This window comes from Buteo buteo, chromosome 12 (genome assembly GCF_964188355.1).
Source record: "Buteo buteo chromosome 12, bButBut1.hap1.1, whole genome shotgun sequence".
In the NCBI taxonomy this organism is placed as follows: Eukaryota; Metazoa; Chordata; class Aves; order Accipitriformes; family Accipitridae; genus Buteo; species Buteo buteo.
Genome location: NC_134182.1, coordinates 10,252,618 through 10,275,106, shown reverse-complemented (window position 1 = coordinate 10,275,106; position 22,489 = coordinate 10,252,618). Strand labels below are relative to the sequence as shown.

Sequence of the window (22,489 nt, the reverse complement as noted above, 5' to 3'; positions counted from 1 at the left end):
CCGGGCCAATAATTTCAAATAATTGTCCGAGAGCCAAGAACCACTGAACCCCGGGTGGCCGGTGCTGTTGTGCGGCTTTTTACGAAGCTGATTTTTTTCCGGGGGGGGGGGGGAATGACTCTGAGCAAGTGCAATTGGCGAGGTCTGAAGGTGGAATGGGGGGGGGGGGGGAGCGCTTCTGGCAGCGGCTCGTCTCCAAGCAAAAACCTGCCCCCGATGCAATGTCAGCTCGCAGAGGTGCGGGGAGGGGAGGGGGGGGCTCGCTTTACCTGGTCAGCTCAGAACCGCAGGCAGGTTAATCAGGTGAGTCGTCGGGGATTTTAAAGAAGCCGAAGCCGGTTTCTTTGCTAGGAAAGTCTACAACACCATGCAGGGACATTGCAAAATCTTTACACACGCCTCCTTTAACTGGGCTCCCGCGACCTCCGCCGGCGAGGGGGGAGCCGCCGGCGGGCGGCAGGCCGCGCGGCGCCGCGGCGGCGGGGCGGGGGGCGCGGGGGGCGGCGGCGGCGGCGGGCGCGGCCCGGCGGGCGGGCGGCGGCGGCGGGCGGGCTGCGGCGGCCCCGGGCCCCGCGGCCCCGGCCCCGGCGGCGTCCCCGGGCCTCCCTGCCGCCTTGGTAGCGCCGGTCCGCACTCGGCCTGACCCGGGACGTCACGCCGCCTGTCTGTTTTCTCAATGATAACTTGGCAGGAGAAGGGGGAAGCGGCCAGGTTTTTCCTGGGCTCGTTACCGGGTACGTGCACGTTTCTTTTTGCATGCGGCGCTTTTTTTTTTTTTTTTTGCCCCCCCCTTTTTTTTTTTTTTCCGAAGCGAAATAATAATAATAAAAAGCCGGGACAGGAAATCCGGGGCGCGGCGGGGGCTGCCGCCCCGCGATGGTGGCGGCCGCTCGCCGGCGGGCGCGGGGGAGCGGCGGCGCGGGGCGGCGCGGCCGAGGGGAGCAGGCATGCGTTCATCTTTTTGTCTTTCATTTTACCTTCAGGGTGACATTCAGTGCCAGGCGAGCCTCGCCGGTCACCGCCAAGTCCCACCTGGAAAAAAAAAACAAACCCAAACCAAACCAAAAAAAACAAACAAAAAAAAAAAAAAAAAGGAAAAGAAAACCACCCAAAAGCCAACTACCGAAAGCGGGGGGCGGGGAGGGGGTGCCACCCCCGCGGCAGCTCGGATGCGGGCGGCCGGGTCCTCCGGCGGCGGACGGGACACCTCGCCCAGGGGACGCGGGGACACACACGCCGCCAGCAGGCCATTTGCCGGGTGGGGGGCGGCGGGGGGGGGGGGGGAGAGGCAGCGCACACACCAAAAAAAAAAAAAAAGGCACCCGAAATGCAGGAGGGATGTAGGCGAGGAGCAACGCTGCTGGCCGTGCCGCCGCCGCACGCTGCTGCCGTGCAGGCCCGGCGCCGCGCCCCCCCCCACCAGATCTCCTGCAAGCCTCTGCAGGGGAAGGCTGGGGGGGAGCGTGTGCGTGGAAGGGGGGAGCCCACGGCTCCCGGCCTGGTGACGGCGGCGGGTGGAAGTGGGGGGGCCCGGTGCGAGGGCTGCGGGGCCGGCGGGAGGCAGGGCGGCAGGCGGGCGGCAGCACAATGGCGTCGGGGCTCCGCCGGGCGAGGGGCTCCCGCCGACCCCGGCGGGGCTCCGTGACGGGCGCCTGAGCCATCCCCCGCTCCCTACCTCTGCTGCTAGGGCGGCCGAGCATCTCTTTCTGAAAGCAGGGCGGTTTACTTTAGAAACGAGAGACCTCGGGCCTGCAGCCGGCACCCGGGTCGGTGTGACCCCCGCGCACGCTGCCAGCGGCGTGGCCAGTCGTGGAAGGGGCTGGCGAGCCACCCGCGTTTTCTTTCCGTGGGTTTTTTGCGCTTTTAAAAGGCAAATCCTCTCAGTCTGCGCACGCGCTCCCGCTAAATTCAGGGGCGCCTTCTGCGTGTCGGATTTAACTCGCGTGCACAAGTATTTCCAGAACTAGGCCTCGCTTAAAAAGAAACCGGCTCGGACTGAAGCGCCTCCGTAGCTCAAGATCGGTTGTTACCTGCACACTGTTAATATCCCAAACTGCTGAAACACCACAACACCTGCGCAGCGACCGCAGAGCGTCCCAGCGGTGCCCAAAGTCAAGTTTACCTCTTCTGCGTTTTGCACCACCTATTTTAATAACCAGTTACAGCACTGCCGATACACACGCAGCGAGCGCGGGGGAGTTCACGAAGGGACGCGTGTAGCAGGGCTGAAACTAGATTATTTTTTGCAACTGCCTCTGTTCAGCCTTAATATTAGCATTAACGCTTTCATTTTCCTCATTTAAATACAATAAAGGGCAAAATTGCTTAATAGTGTTACTAATCAGGTTTTGCTATTCCAGCTCTTACAAGGAGATAGGGTCAGGGAGAAGTTAGTGCACACCTTTTCTGTTGCTGGACTCTGTGCTCTCAACAGCACCTTATTTTAACTGGCAAGATCGTCTACTGCAACTGGAAGAAGAGTTGGGGGGGGGAAGAAATCCTTCTCAGAATATAGTACAGTCCAAGCATCATTTTCAGGAGCCTGAAATTGAAAGCGCGCTTTTTTTTTTTTTCTTGCTAACCTAAGCTATGCAAGATGCTTTCTGGCCTGGCTAGAAAGACAAGTTTGTTTCATGTTTCTGTTTTGGAATTGTTTTGAACGGCTTTTAGGCTAAATTCTTACCAGTCTTGACTGTACTGTCTCAGCTGAGTACAGAGTACCTTACTGATACATTTTTTTGGTAGACTTGAAAAGCAGTGTGTACAGCTTGATTGTTGTCTATATTTTGCCATTCATTTTTAAGTGAGGCTCTTCTGATTGATGTGGGGAACTTGTTTGAAAGGATGAAGGGTACGGCGTAGCTACCCAAGATGCTACTTGCAATTATTCCATACCTCAGCTAACAGGGAGATTTTTAGTTCTGATTGTTACACTTTTAAAAGTGAATTAGTTAATCAAATTGCTATTTTTGGAATGCACTTAAAGGAACATTAAAGTGCATTAATTTCATTAAAATAAATAAGCAGATAGGTAACAAAATAAGTATTAGTCAAATAAGCAAGATCTCACCTATGGAGCCAAATTCAGCCCTAGTGAAATCAACTGGGCTGTGCTTGTCTGCAGCATATTTAATTTGGCCTCCACAGTCGAACAGCTGACACTTTATTTGGTTGTCAAAGGCGTCTATATTAAAAATGTGTGAGCCATGCTGCTTCTCCTGTGTGATTAACCTCTGAAGTTAAATTCACCTGTTTTCCATTTAGCTCAGCTGCGCAGTCCTATCGCGTATGCAATTTTTGGTGTGCGTACACACTGGAGATGCAGAGGCATTCCCAACCCTGGTATTAGTCTAAGGGACGTGAGTTGTATCTGAAGTGAGGGTGTGACAAGGTGGATTTCAGCAGAGGCTGTTCACAACCAGCTGCGTATATGCTCCAGTTAATAGGCTGTACCGAAGTCTCTGCTACCTTCTTTCATTACTGCTGTTATTCATGCCAGTGAGAGTAAAGGAAAGGTTGGTATGTCTATAATCACACATTCATTTGCTATGTAGATATATCCTAAGAGCCTCTCAGCCCAGGAAAATTATGCTGGAATAAGGTCGGATGTGAATATAAAGCAGAACTGTGTTCAGATAGCTTATTCATTCTGGAATGACCGAGTTGTTTCCTGGTTTCACTTAATCCACTTTCAAAGTGGATTAAGATAATTCAAGAAAGTGAATTCTTATGCTGGCATAAGATTTGTCTACACATGGTTTTAGTCGAAAGTAATTACCGCAGTGTACCTAAGAAGTGTTTTGGAATAATTTGGTGTGTAGACAAGTCCAAAGTCCCACAGGTGAAAACAACAGAGTTTAGTCTTTCTGTATAACATGAGGTTAATTTAGCCCAACGTTTGACCTACTTCTTTCCTTGTGAAGCATATTTAATTCATTACAGGTATTTTTTTTCCTCAACAGAACCCCCACAACAGCTATGTATTTATGATCAATTCCAGGATAGCAATGCCCTGTGCACTCTACTAAAAATAAACAATTTAACCAGTATATACTCTGAGTACATTCTCCACTGCCTTAAAGTGGACAATAGGTTCTTTGCTGGAGAAAATATCAGCTTCTCAATCGTAAATATTTTGAGCGGGTTGTTATAAACAAAAGGAAAACAAAAACCAAAGCTCTGTCTGCTCTGTCCTCTTAAACACCCATGATCCATTTGTACTTTGACTGCATATCATTCAAAGCAACAGCACCCATTCTAATTCAACAATATTAGTTCCTGAATGAGGAACCTCTCAGACTTGCTCAGAAGGGTTCGCAGAACAACAGGGCCTTCAGAAGGCACCTGAAGAATAGAGAGCTAATTTATAGTTTGCTTACAGAGGTCTGAATCGGGAAGAACCTACCTGAAACTCGGGCAGCTGCTCTGCTCTGAATCAGGGGTATTGTATCACTACTACCACTACAGGCATACAGGAAAGTTACCAAAACGATAATGAGAACGTACAAATTTTTTTGAGACTTTGCGCCAAGCAGAAAGTTTGTCAAATGTCATTCGGTCTGATTCTATGCCACAGACCTCCTTGGGAAGCGAGCTGACTCGGACATGAATTAAGACTCCTAAACTTTAAACTTAAGGTTGTTTGTTGGTTTTTGGGTTTGGTTTTTTTTTGGGGGGGGGGGAACAAAACAAAACAAAAAACTAGACAAGAAAAATTATGCAAGCTCAGCTAGTAAAACAGCCATTTTTTTGAAAGAAGCATAAATATAAAAGCTAGATGATACAAATTGCTGCCCCTTTAAACATTGGCATGGGAAAAGCCAATAAAAGCTAGGAAGATAAAAAAAACCCAACTCCTACTTTGTGTGAAAGGCTATAATGTGGGACGGCAGAGGGTACCAAGGGGTCTTCTCTTACGCAGATAAAGCAGCCCCACTACTGCATGTAATGGGCAATGATGCCACACATAGGATTCTCGTTCCTAAACTCGATTTGTGATTAGGAGCATGGCTTTGCTCTCCTGTGCTGGTCTTGGTTGAGGATATAGGGAATGGATTTCACATACGCCTCCCTCGCACCAAACCTGCTTATTTGAGTAAGAAGCTTTCTGGTAAGAAAGTAAGCATTGACTAAAGAAGGTAAAACATGGATAAGCATAAAACAGGAAATCAAGCTCTTGTATTCTGTCATGCTGGGTGACTTTGCCCATGGGTCTAGTCTTGATATTAAGGCCCAAACTAGACTAAGATTGAAGGCAATGGGAGTTTCGGACCATGTAGGAGCACGCCTGATCTGAAATCCCACTTGTATAAACAATTGGATTAGATTATTTTACACTCTGCTTCCACTGAGGGGTCTCTGAATGTTGGAGCCACCCGCAGTGGTGGTGTATCCCGGCTCTGCCAGACTCCTGTCTTTACCGGGGGATTACTCATCCAGTGAGGAAGGTGTCTTTAAATCTCTGAGATGATGCCACAACACGCGCAAGAGGAAATCTCAGCGCACAGCCAATGCAATGAAATAAAGGATCCTCTATGGGAATTGGTTAGTAGTGCCAATGTTTAATATTTGTCATAACAACCACCGACTGTTTTGTTTTTTGTTCTAACAATGTGAATTATGCATTAAACATTAATACAAGCGAGTGTACTTTTCTTTTGATCTTCAAGCATAATCATTTCTAATGAGAGTTTATACATGAGCATTGAAACAAATCCCTGAGTCATGTGCATTTACATTGGTTTTACTCTGTGGGAAAGATATCCCACATGGGTTACTCATGTCTGTAAAACATAACATACTTATAAATCAGAAGAAAAGAATGAGCTTGCATTTGGCTGTTGGAACATAAATACCTGTGTAGACATTTGGCTTGTGCGCTAGCGGTAATGCAATGTTAAAAAGTTAATTTATCAGAGATCAGGATTTGGGGTGAGGCCCTCACCTGATATGAGATCCAAGTCTGCTCAGAATAAGCAAGCTCACTTATCTTCTGCAGTCTGGCTTCTAACAAGAATTGAGCCTAGTGTCAGAGGAATTTGAACTCTAAGAAGTAGTAAAGGGATCGGAATTTGGCTTGTTTGATATAGACAAAAGTTGCCAAACTGCTATCAGCAAGTAATAATATTGCATATCCGTAGCAGACAAACTGTACAGTGCTAAGTTGCACATTTCGAGATGCCCTCAACACCCAGCTGCGGTGCAGGGCTGACCCAGTCTGGGCCAACTCTAGAACCTGCTTGGCCATATCTGATATCTGCTGCTCTCACTTTAACATCAGTCTCAAACATTGCATTCCATGAAAATATAAACACTATGGATTGTGTAACTGCCAAGACAGTTATTTAAACTACAAACAGAATTTAAGCCCTTTCCCCTTTCACACACTACACAAATATTAAAATAACCAGTGATTAACGGTCTGCACTTAAGCAACCGTGCTGTATGTGCAGAGTACATATGACATACCGGGGAAACTACAGGTACAGAACGGTATGTGGTGGGATTGATTCCTTGGTATAGAGGTACTAACTACAAGATTTCCAAAATGCCTCTTGCCTTTCCAAAACAGATCTCAAAGCCAAAGGTTGCAAAGGAGGAATGGCTGCCAAGAAGGTATTATGTTTAATGGCAGATAGGCTCTCCCTATGATTCAGGTTATATCTCAGGAATTCTCAAAAGCCCATTAATGTATTTTATTCTTAATGTGTAAGTGCTAAAGGAGTCCTGGAAGCCAGAGATCCAGGATTACCCCACATAATTCACTGTTCTCACAGGACGCTACAGTCATGCTCCCTGCTGCTTCTTTTCTCTGGCCTGAATAACCTTAAATGCTGATGGTGGAGCTTCAAAAGGAAGAGCGGAAGAAGCCTACGCATAGAATAGTTTATAGACTGGAAGAAGAGGAAACATGAAACCCTTCATCCCTGAACTTGAATTCTCTTTAACTGCTATGTTTTATATAAAAGACAGAGGAACTGATACCATTACAGTTGAGAAGAAAGCACCTGTGACACTCCATTGTGGAACCCCAACACTGTTTGTATGAATTCAGTCTTCCCTGAGGTTGCAGAACTTCACCCGGCATGTTAAGTCAAAAGATGAATAGGTCAATATCAGCTCTTAAACAATTTTGGACTGAAGGATCTCAACTACCTCAACTCCATCTAGGCCCTGCTTGAAGCACATTGACATTATCCAGCTTTAAAAGTTCAGTGAGTCTTTTGACTTTTCAGAATGCCTAAGTACATCCCCAGGCACACACAACAAGCTGTACTTGCAAAGATGTGATAGATATAGGTAGAAAATGGTGCATGGAAGCATGTAGGGAGGACTTTCTTAGCATCAGTCAGGGTGACAAAGCCTGTTGGACCACAGGTTCCCAGGCTGCGTTCACAGCCCTGGAATGCCTGCTGGAAACACTCCCCTGTAATTTAGCTCATTTGGTGTGCATTAAAGATGCTTGTTTCTAGAGCTCTGAGTGAAATGTGCTGATACTGAACACATCGCTCCCCTTACACCTGCAGGCCTCTAGCAGGTGGCCAAGAGGCTGATGGGAGGGAAAGGACACCAGTTTTAAACCAACTGTTTGTGATGGAAAATGATGAGAAAAGTAAAAGGATCTTACTCCACAGACCAATGCATTTACTTGTATTAAACTGCTTAACCCCAGCCAGAACCCTGAATTCCAGTACTATGTATTAATGTCATGGTATGGTGAAGTGCTACTCAGTAATTAGCTGGTCAGAGCCACAAACCAGAAACCAGATATGCAGCCCATGAAAGCTGACATAGCTCTCGTGAGATCAGTGGAGTCATACCAATTTATACTAGCTGGGGATCCAATCTTCCATTTCTAATAAAAAATTGAGAAATTGCATTTTTTTCCATGATATTTTGGTCACATTATACAGCAATAGCAATAAAATAAAAAGTTATTTATATAGCCAAGACAGAAGCAGAACCAATGCAAAATCTTTAGCAATGAAATCCTACAACCATGTTATTACATATTTCAGCGTTGGAGCCATGTGGATTACTGCTTAACTTTAGGGCAGCAAGGTAAGCTTGTTTTCTTGCCTCTGTCTTTTCAGTCGCCATTAGGACTGCAAACTTCCCGTCCTCTTCGTGAGCTAAGCTCCCAGTACCACCCCCGGGGAGAGGGGGAGAAGTTAGATGATGGGCGTTTTTCCATGGGCGGGTGTCTAAATGTGAAGGGAAACATTTGAATTTTAATGACAATTTTGAGACTCTTGAAGTTAATTTCTGGGCAGTGCAGAAATTAGTGGGGCTTGCTGCTGCCAGGAGCTGCGTGCTCTCCTCTCCTGCTGTTAGCAGGATTACAGGTGCTCAACTTTTTGCAGAAATAAGTCCCAAAATACTGGGTCCTTCTCTCATGCCACAAAAGGCAGGGTGAGAGACCTGCTGCTACCAGGCCCAACTGAGTTGCCCCAGTGCCAATGCAGAGCAATTTCTACAAAAAATTAGGGTAACTGTTCCAGGTTTATACTACCAAAGATGTGTTCTCATTAGGTATTTATAGCACAGTAGCATTGTTCAGGGTAAGAAGGTAAATTTGTTAAGTGCTGTACAAAACATTTCATCAGATAAAGTTCCTGCGTCCAAAAGCCCTACAAAAATGATTGCGGAGTGAGCGTGGCAAACAACGGGATATCCTGGGAAGAAAGTACACCACTAATTGCAGCAAAGGCAGCCAGCTTTGGAGGCTTTTCCTACACTCAGGGTAATGATAGTTCTGCCAATAAGGCAAGTTGTTTATTTCCTTTTCAGTTATGATATTTCTATTGCATTACTGAATCACAGTTCATTAATAGCTTACAAACATCAAGTTTATAAAGCTTTCGAAACCTTGTCGTATCTAAGGCAATATGTACCAATTTATCTAAATCTCTATAAAAATATGTAATCTAATAGGTTTGGGGTTGGGGTTTTTTTAATAAGTTTAGTAAAGGAGGGATCATTTTTGGTCTTAATTTTGTCATCTTAGAAGATTCAGGAAGGAATATAAAGGCTAGTCCCCAAATCTGTATATATCTACTTGTAGATAATGAAATAGAAAATAAAAGATGCATCAAAATAGTGCCAGTCAGATGCTTCAAAATAGTGCCATTAGTCAGATGGCAGAGTTTCAACCATTTTCACCAAAACAAGGAGACCCACTGCAGAGTACTGTCTTTTCAATTTTGGGCTAGACAATCATAGCCCCGAATAGGTCATGAAAGGGATCAGCCTGCCCCGTGTTACCCCTCCGGTCAGATGGCAGCTCTGACCGAAAAAAAAAGAAAAGAGGACAGACGTAGGCACCTGGCATTGCCTTCTTGCAGAGAAAGAAGCAGGCAGGAGAGGAGGGAGCTGGTGTCCAGCCAGGGGTGGCAGGACTGACAAGCCGGGCTGCCGAGCTGGAGCGCGTCCTCTCTGTGGGCTTCTGTGGGCGAAGACGCGGAGAAGCTAACGTTGGGGAACTGCTTCCCTTGCAAACACCTCTGCATCCCCGTTTGCCTTCTCCCACGAGGTGGCTAAGCATGCCTCTTATCTGGCTGAAAATTTTCAGCCTGGTGTTGAGCGTGTTAGTGTCTGTGTCCGCCAGCACAGTACAAGGCGTACATAAAACATCATTACTGGACATGTTCTTCAAGTTCCCTTACACTGAAGCCAGTTCTCATTTCAGTTACAGGAGAATTAAAAGAAACCTCAGGGAGACTGATATTACTGACTTGGATATCAAACCAGTTTTTCATAACTGACTAATACTATTCTTTATACACACTACCCAGAGTTTAGTTGTGTCCATTATTCACTTATTTCAGTATGGGTAATTTTACTTAGGGCGATTTGTTGCCCTGTACTATTGGATACTATGGTACAGTTCATTACACTAGAGCAATTTTACTAGTTAGAAGACTTTACCATAATGTTTTGCTACTAAATTTCTGCTGAGAAGTACAGCCACTAGCTCACGAACGCCCTATCCAAGTCCTTCTGGAGCCAGCCCGAGAACTCTGGTGATCCCCGTTCCAGCCCCTCTAAGCTCGTGAGGCTCACACACAACCCCAGCAGCCACCCTCTCAGCCCCTGGGACATGGGTGTTCAGCTAAGACTACAGAAAAAGAAAAAACATGACCACAATCAACAACCAGTTATTTTAATGGCTGTTAATATAAAACCATATTCCTAACCCTTACTTGTCACAGCCAGATGCACAGAAGGATACACAATTTTGCCTGAACCAATTTTTTTTTCTGCCTCTTTTGTCTGAATAATGACTTTTTAAGAGATTAGTGTATTAATTTCCAGTTGTTAGGAGGCTGTTGCTCTACATTCCTACCTGTGCGGATAGGATATCGCATTACTGTCTGAGTTACCAGGGCAGTATACTACCCAGAGTTAACATCCAGAAACAGTTTCTTCTATTCCAGCAGTACATGCTGCTTCTTGGCACAATTCTTTAGGTACAAGCCCAATGAAAATGACCCTTTACTATTTTCCATTATACCTCATTTTTTCTCTCAGCTTTATGCTGCTGCAGAGGATGTAAAACATGGGATGCTAGTTTTCCTCCCTGTGGCCTCAGTGCAACAAATTACTATGCAAGAGCAATTCCAGCTGATTTCAGGTAATTCTGCTGTTACACATACAAATACAAGAGTTAACATTCAGGAATTTACTTGGGTACTGGAAAGACAAACAGGTCTTCCAGTCCTCATATAGGTGATCATAAGGTACAAGCTTTATAGACATTTGATGAATGAAGTGTTGCCACTAAATAAAAACGAAGTGTCACAAAGCTTTTGAGGAAACAGTTGGAACAAGGTTTTAGTAGTTTGTGAAGGCATCATAAAATGCATGTGCTTTATGAGGCTACAATGTGTATGCAGCAGGTGTATGCAGCAGGTGTATGCAGCAGGTGTATGCAACCTGCTCTGTATTCCTAAATCCATCACCAACTTATCATGGGGAACTCGGGCTTCTGAGAGTCACTTCTCTCTCTGTACCTTAGTTTCCTTATATGAAAGTAAGGGCTATGTCTTTGATACCCCTCAGATGAATAGATAAATTCCCTCATTAAACGCCAAGTATTATAATCAATCACAGGTTTACCATGTCTGTTTTACCCAAACATTTGAAACGATAATATCAAAATAAACCACTCATAAAAGTTGGGTGTGGTTGCACAAGTTCCAGACTATGGAATATGAATGTCCATGATTTCGATGGACATGATGCCAAACTTACAGATCAGATGAATTTCAATGCGATTCTAAAGATATTAGCACTCCAATGACAAGTGATTTGGTCTGCATCTTCTACTAGCTCGGGAAAGATCTATGCCAGTTTCATCACAGTCTCTCAATTATTCCCCCCCCCGCCTTAGAATATTTTTCTGTGAATGCTGTTTGCTATGAAACAAACAAACAATCAAAAAAAAAAAAACAAAATGCCCTCCATTTAAAGGTTGAATCTATTGCATGTTTTTCCTCTTAAAGAATTTTGATTTTGACATATTGATGAAAATTCATTTGCTAGGTAATGGGTAAAGGAACTGAGAAATAATTCAGTTACTACAGTCACTCTCCCTTACATGGGTCCACTACTGCTGATCCTTCCTTACATAAATGGAGCTGTGCTTAAGCAAGGTGGGATGCTACAGTATCAATAATTTCTTCATTCTACTAAGACAGACAACTTTGGATGCATAAAGTTCCTCTTTTGTGGCACTTCCTTTAAAGCGAGTTTGTCTCCTTGAGTAAATTTTTCCCTGGCTGTGATGTGAGAGATATACACACACACACACACACACACACACAGAAGTGCACACATATACCTATATCTATCTCATTTACCCCATTGGATAGATATTATTACAGATTAGAAAAAGAAAAACAAAGTACAAATTTATCTACTGAGTGTATAAGAAAAGTTGGTGTCACCCAAGTTAGAAGTATAAGCTCCATTTATTTCTAATTTTCCCTGAATACATGACCACCACCCACCCCAGAAGTACCTGATGTCAATAGCAGTACACATACGTGTACAGCTGCAAAATCCTTTGATTTCCATGTGTCTGTGAAAACCACCACTGGATTACTGTATTTTTTGCCATATGTAAAAAAATTCAATCAGCCTAAAAATATTTAACACTTTCTGCTGATGCAAAGACATCATATGAAGAGCTCCAAGTATCCTTCAAACATGGAAGAGTCCCTACACTATATCCTACTAAAACACATACTACTTCCAACATTTTTGAAGTGGACAAGATGAATAGGGAGGGAGGAGGGAAGAAATTATTCAGAGAAAATCCAAGTTAGAAACAGAAAAAAGATTTTCTGATTTATAATTCAGAAGTCTGTGTTATTTTCATTCTTTGTTTAAATATCTATATTTTAAATTATAAATTTCAAGCATATTTTAGATGCCTTGCTCTTTTCTTGTGAATACAAAAATATGAAAGAATAAGGTAAAAAAAAAGTTAAATAGTGATCTAATTTGTTCAGAAAGTGTTGACTGATAAGGATATGCATGGAATTACCTAGTTTAGTTCTATTTGAACATTTTCCTAACTGGAAGAAAATGCGTAAGTTCCATTAATGACAACTATTAAAATGGGTGAGGATGTTAAAGTTAGCAGCAGCTCATTGGCAGCTTCCCAAGACTGGCACCAGTGTAATGATTTGTATTTGATACAAATGAAAAAAAAAAAAAAAATCATTGTTATCCTGTATTTGGATAAAGGTTTGAAATAGTTAAACACAAAATACCAAATATGCCACTCATGGACAAGGTAACTGTTTCCATTTGGGGAGGAAGGGCGGGGGGGGGGGGGGGGGGGCAACCTCCTACTACATGGTAAGAAATACAAAAATGTTAGGCAGAAGTCTGTGAAAAAATTAAGGCCTGGAACCACAGTTTTCAACAAAGATTATGTTACTTCTATGTATATCTGCACAACAAAACCAAAACGCTGGCTGGGATTTCTGAGCATTTCCACAATCCAAAAGTAAGAGGAAGCTATTCAAAGTCACGAGTGTTTTGGTGTTAACTGCAATGGAAACAGAACAGAGCCTTTATTTTAATCAGTTACTTAGAATGAACTTACATTGATTTATCATCTCTTCTCCCTCTGTGCTTAGAGCTAGACCCACTTATACATTACTGATGTACGTTCAAAAAAAACATGCAGAGGCAACAACGTACTATTCTTGCAAGTATTTTGAGGGAGGGAGACTGCGTGTATTTTGCCAGTGCCGTATCTCAGGGTCATGACTCACTAACAAAATACAGAGAAATACCTATTTTTGTGCTTTGAATAAAAAGTCTTTTGGGACAGAATATAAATATGGGGAAGTAATTTCTAAGTTTATTACTACTACTCTATTTATTAAGAATGAGACAGATTTTGAAACAGATTAAATACCTAGATGGAAACATGTAATTATCGCCAGTATTTGTTGCAAACATATTTACTAGATTCAGTCAACATCCTACACGTACTCCTATATCTGCATGATAAAATGAGCTCCAGATCTCTCCATACATGATGTAATAGTAAAAGAAAAAAAAACCAAACTAAATTGCTATTTATTCAGCAACTGAATCTTAGTCAACATATACCTCTATTTCCCATGGTTACTGATAATTTTACACATGTAGTAAGCACATAAGGCCCTTGTAACATTTGAAAGCCCGAGATGTGCATTATTCTGAAGAATCCCTTAGTTTTATTAAGTATATATCGATAGAATAAAACGTGGGCATTTCCAATTTAAAAAAAAATCTTTTAATTTTGTTAAGACTGAGATAAACTAATAAAAGAAAAGAAATACAATATTAAAGTTGTTAACCCTCCATTCTCAACATAACTCCTATAGTTATATGCTCTCGTTTCCTTTCTGGCAAGCTCTAATTTTCTGCAGGGATGTCAAGGGGACTGCAGCTCTCCATTTTCCTAAAGTTAGCACACTAACATCAGCTAAATGCAGTACGACATGCTGTTACCTTTTTTGTAAACTTAAGGCTTTTCCACTTAAGAACTGTATAAATGAATCAGTATGCATTCACACCTATACCTAGAAGTATCTATTATAAAGCAGAGAGTGTTCATTTTTCATTTACTCCTTATTCTGTTTTTATGCCATATTCCTTTGTGCCGATGCTGTTTGAAACTGCTTAGATGTAACAACAAGTGCAAGTGAAGTAAAAATGAAAGCAATGTGTTTTTTCCCCTCGTTTGCTCCAAGTATTTATCAACAGAGAAAGGTGATAAAAATTCAGAGGCAAAAGGTCTTGCCCAACATCTCACTTAAAGAACTCAGTAGTTTGGCGAACTGCTACAACTCAGTAGCTTTGTCCCCTGCTCCAAAAATCAAGACAACAAAATCCCAAACCGTCTTTACATATTTAGGTTTACCCTCTGAAATCCAGTGCAATATTTAGTAACTTGTATTCGATGTCAGAGTTTCCAAGGGAAGTAGTAGGGGGTTGTCCGTTGTTTTTGTTTGGTTGGTTTTTAATATATATAAATCTCTCATCTATTGAAAGGAAATCTATGTATGTCTATAAAAAGCACAAGCAAAAAGGGAAGATTAATTAACATGTGAATAAATGCAATCCCTCTTTCTTCAGTGGATGCTTTTGAGTCAGAAATTAATTTTTCTCATGCTGCAGAAACCCTCTATTTAAACAAGTACCCACTAACACTGCTTGGCCCTCTCTTTGTCGTCATTACCGAGACAGAATCAACCGTTATTGATCATACACAGTATTCTGTAAGATCCGCTTTTCCAATTAAATTTATATTCTCCTTCTTGGAAGTCTGCTTTTATTTAGTTTTGAACACAATTACAGCTGTACCTTTGTTAACTCCTGTGGCAGTAAGTCATTTGCAGAAACTGTTGCTCTCGGTAACGTTAGCTATTACTGATTATAGTATTGCTTAAGGCAAGTTCCTTGTAAACGGCATCAACCATTTTTACCTGGATATTGCAACAACACATTACAAGCATTGGGATATAAACAGAATAGTAAGTAACGTGGCTGGCCTCTGGATTTAAGCAATAAACTAGTAGACTTGGGACAGAGACACACTCAGCTAGAAAATCGAACTATCACCAAAGCATCCAATACGATGCCTGCGTCTTTCTCTACTTTGCTAGTGACCGATCTTTACATTCAACTGTGAACCACGATCTTAAATAATAAAGGTCAAAGTTTTCAAGGACAGCTTCTGGGTTTGTGTTTCCAGCTTGAAATACCTGAAGCTGGATTTTCCAGTTGCGAGGTTCCCAGACTTCTCGCTGAGATTGTATCCCCTCAACGTCAGGAAAAAACAAAGCCAGAAGAACAGGCCCCACATCACCTCAAATCAAAACCCATTTCATTTGAAAAATTGATCCTGGGGTTTAATAGCTGCCAGAAGGATGGTATGATCCCTATTAGCATACGTACATTAAAAAAATCCCAGTCTAAAATGTTTATTTAGTCAATTCCAATCTTATCTCACCTCATTTCTAAACTTTGTTTGATTTGTTTGATATCAGAAAAATGTATACAAATTCTGGAAATCTGACTCACTATAATAAACAATTTTAGCCTTTTTATGTAATACAAAAGAATTGTGAAAATGATATTTTTAAAAAAATAATTTTATAGGATCTCTACATATTTAAAAATAGTAAATTTACACTATGCTGCTATAATTATTTATGGGCATTCTCTTGATTACAAGAAATATGAGAATTACATTCAAGGAGCTTTTCAGCAAACACCAAAGTGCTACGTTCATCTGTTATATCCTTGGTTATAAAGGTGGGAGCTTAACAGCACTGTTAGGGAACTCTCCCGGAGTTCAGGTCTCAGACCTGGCTCTGTCTATAACCTGTTGTGACCTACTCCACTGCATCATACTAAAACTTCCTTCTACATCAGCTTTCCTAATACCTAACTCAGGCAAATAAAGTGTTTTCCTACTTGGATATATCAGGGGGAAAGGGAAGAATACTGTGATAACTGACATTTGCAAGTTATTGATGATTTCTTAGTGTAAGGTAAAATAAGCTTGTAGTTCTCTAGCATTTAATTATGATTAGGAAAGGCAGGGGGGAAGCTATACCACACCGTACCGAGCAAAGAGGTTTTCCTTTTCCAAGGAAGTTTTATTGTTGTTGTCAATACCAAATCATACTGTCTGATCTCCCTTTAACCGTGTTAAAGCTGTCTTTTAAGCTGCGATGTTGTACGAGGATTTTCCATCTGCTTTGAAAGTAAGTGCCAACTTGTTTAACTCCTGACAACACTTTACCATAGCCCTGTCAAGCAAGCAGGGAGAACGCTGAAAAGAAAGCGCCAAAGCCAAATCCTTTCTGGGTTTGTGCACCCCGGACTAAAACGTGTGCCCTAAAATCTAACATTCAGAAATTCTTCATCTCTCTGACCTACCGCCTCATCTCATTACAATACGTTCATCGATTATTATTTTTTTTCCCCTTCCCCACCAGAAAGGACGGAAAGGACGGTTGCCCACCAGAAGGCTTTCCAACGGGGACGAAGGGGGTGCCTGGCCCCCAGGGGGTGCGCTGTGGCCGGGGGACCCCCGTGTCCCCCTTCTGCCCCAGCACCAGTGCAAGCGCGGCCCGTCCCCAGCGCGCCCCACGGATCCTTGGGCAAGTCAGACAAAGCGACAGAATTTGGGGAACGGCTCGGAGCCCCGGGAAGGGACCCCCGCCTCTTTTCCCTGCTCCGGCAGCCACTTACTGTAATTCCTCAGCTCTCAGCAACTTTTCTCCGCACCTCCAACCCCCCCCCGGGAAACTTAGGGCGAACGCCGAGGAGAGGGAGAACAAAGGGGCAAAGAACAAAGAGCCGGGGAGGGAGAGGAGGGGAGGGAAGGGGCGAGCTCCCCCCTTTCGGCTCAGCCCGGGGACCCTCCGCGCCCGTCGTCGCCGCCCCCGGGGCAGCCCTGCCCGCCCGCCGCGGAGCCCCAGCCGGCGGCTGCCGCAGCGGGGGACCCCCGCGGGGCGTCCCGGCCCCCGGGGTGGCCGTGGGGCCCCCTGCCCGGGGCCTGAGCCCCCGCCCCCTCCCCGCTGCGAGGGCTCAATCGGGGTCTGGTTCGTGCCCGACGGCGAGGCGCCCGCTCCTGCCGTGCCCTCAAGAGCACCGATGAAGTAACTCGGTGGGAGGCTGCCCCGCTCCCCCCGCCGGGCAGCCCTACCTCCCCGCCCGCCCCCTCCGGCCCTGCCCGAGGCCCCGCACCGGCCGGCCGCAGCCTCCTCCTCGGCGGGTCCCCGCGGGAGGATCGGGGCGGGGGGGACGGGACGGGACGGGACGCACGACCCGCTCCCCGGGAGAGCAACACGTGTCCGGCCCCAGAGCCGCCGTCGGCGCTTCCCAGAGCCGGGGCCGCTCCGCGGGGCGGCTTTCGGGGCTTTTAGGGACCGCCAGAAACCGGCGAGCAAGCGACCAAGGCGAGGCAGCTTGTGCGTTTCGCTGCAGAGGTGCCGGCCGCCTCGCAGCAGCGTTAAACTTTTGTCCAAGTGTCACCAAGCGTCGGGTTTGGGTGGTCCTCTGCCCCTGCAACACGCCCTTACCCGACGCGATCCTTTCGCAAATCTCCTGCTCCCTCTCCCAGCGGTTAAACACCCTTGAAGAGCCGCAGGTGCCCCCGTTACCTGTTGCTCTGAGGCCCCTGCCCTCTTATCGGGGCTGGTGGTGTTAGTTCTTTTCCCACTGGGATCGTACTGTGCTGGTGGCAGCGGGCCGGGAGAGCCCGGCAGAGGTGCGAACCCCGGGTGGCTGCGGGCAGGGGGAGACCGAAGCGGAGGGAAGGTTTGGGCAGGACGGGCACCGGCGGCGGCACCCCCAAAAGCAGCGAGCGGTGCCCGGCGTTGCTGCCTAATTTCGGAGAGGAACCAAGGGGAGAGGGAGCGGCAAACAACGGCTGCGAGCGGGCAGGGGAGTAATCATGTCATTAGGTTACCTGGGGACCACACGCGCTAAATGCCAGCCTGCAATTACCTTTTAGAGAAGGACGGGGAATTATCATTATTCTTCTCGGGCAGGCATTTCCGAATTAAAGAGTTAATTGACGCCGTTCTTCATTTGAGTAATAACCAAAGGGAACCCGAGCTTTACCCGAGAAACTTTCAGAGCTTGGTGGGGTTGTTTCTTTCTTTTTAATTTAAGCTAGAGGTGAGCTAGCAGAACCTCACTTTCCCGAAGACGAAATTAATCTAGTCCTTAATCAGGAGTGGAAACGAGCAGCGAGCGCGGTGCCCTCCCGGAGGGGATGGGGACGCCCGCGGGAAGCGGTCCAGGAGCGGTTCGGAGGTTCAAGCGGGCCGGGCGCTCCTTGAACCGGCCCCGGGACGCGCCAGACCCCGCGGGGGAAGAGCCCCCTCGTCCCGCAAGCCCCTGCCAGAGGCAACCCTCATTCACCAAATCAGGGAAAGGTGGGGAACGAGAGAAACTGTTTCAAAACCTGAGGTTCGCAAAGGAGGAGCGTGAGGTGCAGCTGTAACACGCGTTTGCGTGAAGCGCTGCCCTGGGAGCGGGATTAAAACTTCAGCCCGGCCGGTGCCCTTAGTTAACTAAAGCCAATTACTTGCCTCCATATAAAAGGTTTCGCGTATGGTCACACGTGAGGAAATAGGAGAGGCTGATGAGTCTGTTTTTGTTATGATTTAATCAAATAAATTAAAGGAGAAGAGTAAGGATACGCCCAATTTGGGACTTTAAAAAAAAAAAAAAGCATTACTTTTGAAGGACGCTCTCTGTCCAAACCCTTTCCTGCTGCGCAGAGCAAAGCGAGGCTCTCGGAGTCCACTCATCTCATTACTGCTGGTTGTTTGGGGTTTTTCTTTTCCTCCTAATGGAGCAACCTTTCACAAGCGATTGCAATTTCGGGGGGGAAAGGGTGAGTAGGTGCCAAAACATGCTGGGGGTGGGGCAGAATTTTGCGTTTCAAGCAATTTAGCACACAGCAATTCTGCTTACAGCAGAGAGGTAGGTGGATACTTGAAAACATCTTCCACCGGGGTGTCCTACTTTAGCAATTCTAATTAAAACAAGGTTTAGAAGATGCAAAGAAAGAGCAAGCTTCTTGCTTTATTTCCAATGGGCGTGGGGGATACCGTCAGGCACAAAGTGCTTCCAGCTTGTTCTAACGTGCACCTTTGTTTAAAAAGGGAGAAAAAAAAAAATCAAGCTCGTCCTCTGATTTCAACTAATGTATTTTTAACTGGATTTCTTTCCTCTGCTTTGTGTGATCTGATACCTACCGTGTAGCCCTGGCCCACTTTCAGCCCTGCGGGTGCCCTGTATTGTGTGCGTGTCTGAAAGAAAAGGGAAAAGTCTTCCATCTCACCCTCTTGTGCCCTATACCTGCGCTTGGGAATTGAATCTTGTCCAAGCCAGGGTTCAGCAAAATACGGATCCTATTCCTCTTCTTGCTGCCTAACCCGAGAGGAGCCGTGACTTTGTAGGTCCAGCCTGGCTAGCATGGCTGCGACCGTCCGGCACCCTGAATCAGTAAAGCAGCCGGTTTTCTGACGCTTCTTTTCCACGGCTGCTTATTGAAAAGGAGGCTTTACTGCCACCTATAAATAGCGCTGGATCCAAGTCACTTTTATTTTTTTTCTCTTTTTTTTTTCTCCCCCCCCCCCCTTCCCTTCCCCTACGTAAAGCAGCAAAGTTCCAACCAAGACATCTCAAGTTCTTCTTGCTGTTTTGCGAGGGCTCGCCTCCGGAGGGGCTGTGCTGGGGTTCCCGGCACCAAAGGCGGCTGCGCTGCTGCCTCTGAAGGGAGAGAGGGAGTCCGGCGGACCCAAACCCAGACACGCACCGGCTGCCTTTGAACTTTGTTCACAGGCATGGGAGGGAGAGGAACAAATACCGATACTCACCGTGCTCTTTGGCTTTCCAGGTGTAACTCCGGCTCTCCCTCTTCTTTGTGTATAAATGAGCAGAGGTTACATCCCGGGCACACAGTATAATGCCCTGGATAACCCCGACCCTGTTAATTTAATGCTACGCTAACCTGAGAGTGTGTGATTGGAGCTCAAGTGTCGGGTTAGAAAAGCGCCTCTCCGTGCTGGAAGCAAATTCGCCTTCTCTGTCCGCACCCCTCCTTTCCACGCGAAGTCTCCCAGCCCCGCATTCTTCCACAAACCGGGACACCTACCTTTTCGAGAGCCACCTTTCCTACTACAGATCGCATTCCCCCCCCACGCCCCCCTCCCTAGGAATCTTAACCCCACGTGCCGTGCCCTGCCTGCCGCGCGGGGCTCGATTTCACGCACCGTGCCCCGCCGAGGTCTGGCACTGCCTGAACAGCGCTTGAGCCCTCGCGTGGGGGAAGGAGCGCAGGCGTGCGGGGATGCGCTGCAGCCCCCCTCGCACCTGGCTGTCGGGGAGGGCCGGGGCGCTCTCCCTCTCCCCAAAATCGCCCGCAGCGCCCGAGGGAGCGGGCTGCTCTCCCGGCGGGCCGGGAGCTGACGGACGGTCGGTGCTGGACGCGGAGCCAGCAAACCCCCTCAGCCCCGCGCGCTCGCTCGATCTCTCTTTTTTTCCCCTTTAAATTTCTCTTTTAATTCTCCCAAATGGGGTTTGATGACTACAGCTCGTTCCCCGCGCTGATACCAGGGTAATAATTATCAGGAGGGGGGGAGGGTGTCGGAGCGCTCCAGGAAAAGAAAAGCGGAGGAAGAGGGAGGGATACAACCTCCGTTATCTCGCTGTTACTAATTCCCAGCCGGCTCGGACTCAGGGGACAAGGCGATCGCTTAACAAACCCTCCTCCTCTCCCTCCACCACTCCTTCCTTCCTTCCTCTTCTCCGGCACATTTTTTCCCCCGCGCTCGCCCACGTTTCATTCCTCCTCTTCGGGAGGAATAAACCGTGCAAACTCAAACTAAAAAGGGGGAAAAAAAAAGAAAAAAAAAAAAGGGAACGGTGGGTGGGAGGGAGTGAGACAGGAGGGGAATAAAAAAAAATAAGAAAGGGGAGGGAGGAAGAAAAGGACAGAAAGTGTCTGTGCCTGATCGCTGACCATCTGTGCAAAAGGTGATCATTGTTAGGTACTCACATGGCTGGTGGCAGAGCAGCTCTTAGCAATTAATAAGTCTCTCAGCTTGAGCTCTTCTTTCCCCTTTTTGATGGTAGCGCTCTCTGTGTGTCTCTCTTACTCACGCACACACACACAAACCCGCTCAGATGCTTCAGGACCGGCCACTTTGCGAGGGGAACAACACGGGAGGGTTTGTATTACTCCAGGTTCGTGTGTGTAGCCTATAAATAGCGAACTTTTTGATGGAATCAGCTAACAAATGAGAGGAGAAGGCGTAATTTTGCGCAGGGAGCCCCCCTTTCTCTTTGCAAGATTAAAACCCCCCAGGCAGCAGACAGAGCTAAAGTTGTGGGTGTGTGGAAAGGAATTTCACTTTATTGTGATCGTGCGCGAGATTTTTGTTTGTTTGTTTATTTGGGGGGTTGTTTTTGTTCCCTCCCCCCCCCCCCCCATACGTTACATCCTCCCTCCCTGCCTTCCCAGCCAGGGGCAGGGACTGACCCGGATTAGCACCGACTTTAACTCCAAGTTGGAAATACGGTGCGTTTGCGAGGGGGTTTGGGGGGGTGCTTTTTTTTGGGGGGGGGGGTGGATGGTGGTGGGTCGTGAGGGGGGTCCACGCGATGCCGGGTGGAAGGGCAGGGGGCGGGCAGGCAGGCTTTCCTCAACGTGCCCATGCTTTGAAACAAGCAAGTGGGGAACAGAAAGAAACCAGGTGGGAATTACTGGGGGGAGGGGGGCGTGGGGGGTGTTATTTCGGCAGGGAGAAAGTGTTCGCCTGGGGCTTTGGGTCAGCCACGGAGCGAGGACCCACTCGAGAGGAAGCCCCGAGACACGCGTGGCCCTGGCGCTTCCGCGCTCCCGCGGCGCGGCCCCACGGCACGCGCGCTCCCCGCCCACGCCGCCCCTGCCGGCCGGGCGCGCGTGGGCGCCGGGCGCACGCCCGGCGGCGCGAGAGCCTCGTCCTTGAGCGCGCCCCCGCGGCCTGGCCCTCGGCGGGTGGGAGGGCGGCAGCCCCGCACCCCCCCCCCCCCCACTCCCCACGCCCCCCGCGCTGCCGCCGCGGGAGGGAAGCGGCGGCGGGGCCGGCCCGACGGCTCGGCCGGGAGAGCCGCCCCCCAGCACGGGGAGCCCCCGGCTGCAGCGCCCAGCCTGGCCTTCCCCGGGCGGCCCCCGGGAAAGAAAGTGCCCTCGGGCTCCTCGGCGCCGGCCCCCTCTGCCCTCCCCCGCCCCGTGTTTTGCTGATGGGGCTGAGCGGTGCCGGCGGTTTGGGCCTTCCCGCGTCACGACGGGTCCCTCTCTCCGGAGAGGACGCTGATCTGCGGGCAGCTCAAGGCTGAGTCCCTGTCAGCAGAGGGGCTGCCGCCGGTAAGGATCCCACCGCGGCAGCTATGAAGAGGTTTTCTCCCC

The 22,489-nt window shown here is 47.2% G+C and overlaps 1 protein-coding gene and 1 long non-coding RNA gene across 5 annotated transcripts in view; both read right to left on the bottom strand.

Moving 5' to 3' along the window:
• ESRRG (estrogen related receptor gamma) overlaps nucleotides 1-387 on the bottom strand; it is a 386,503-nt gene extending 386,116 nt beyond the window's left edge. The window contains exon 1 of one of the 4 annotated variants that reach the window (XM_075042636.1): nucleotides 270-387. The gene's annotated coding sequence lies outside the window, so the exon portion shown is untranslated. The remainder of the gene's footprint in view (nucleotides 1-269) is intronic. The other 3 variants (XM_075042629.1, XM_075042635.1, XM_075042630.1) reach the window with 3 other exon arrangements.
• An 18,300-nt stretch (nucleotides 388-18,687) lies between these two features.
• On the bottom strand, nucleotides 18,688-20,177 carry LOC142037570 (uncharacterized). The gene is made up of 4 exons (XR_012652407.1): nucleotides 20,051-20,177; nucleotides 19,917-19,959; nucleotides 19,293-19,346; nucleotides 18,688-19,185 (listed from the first exon to the last, which is right to left on the bottom strand). It is a non-coding gene; the product is annotated as an uncharacterized LOC142037570 (long non-coding RNA).
• Nucleotides 20,178-22,489: the final 2,312 nt, after the last annotated feature.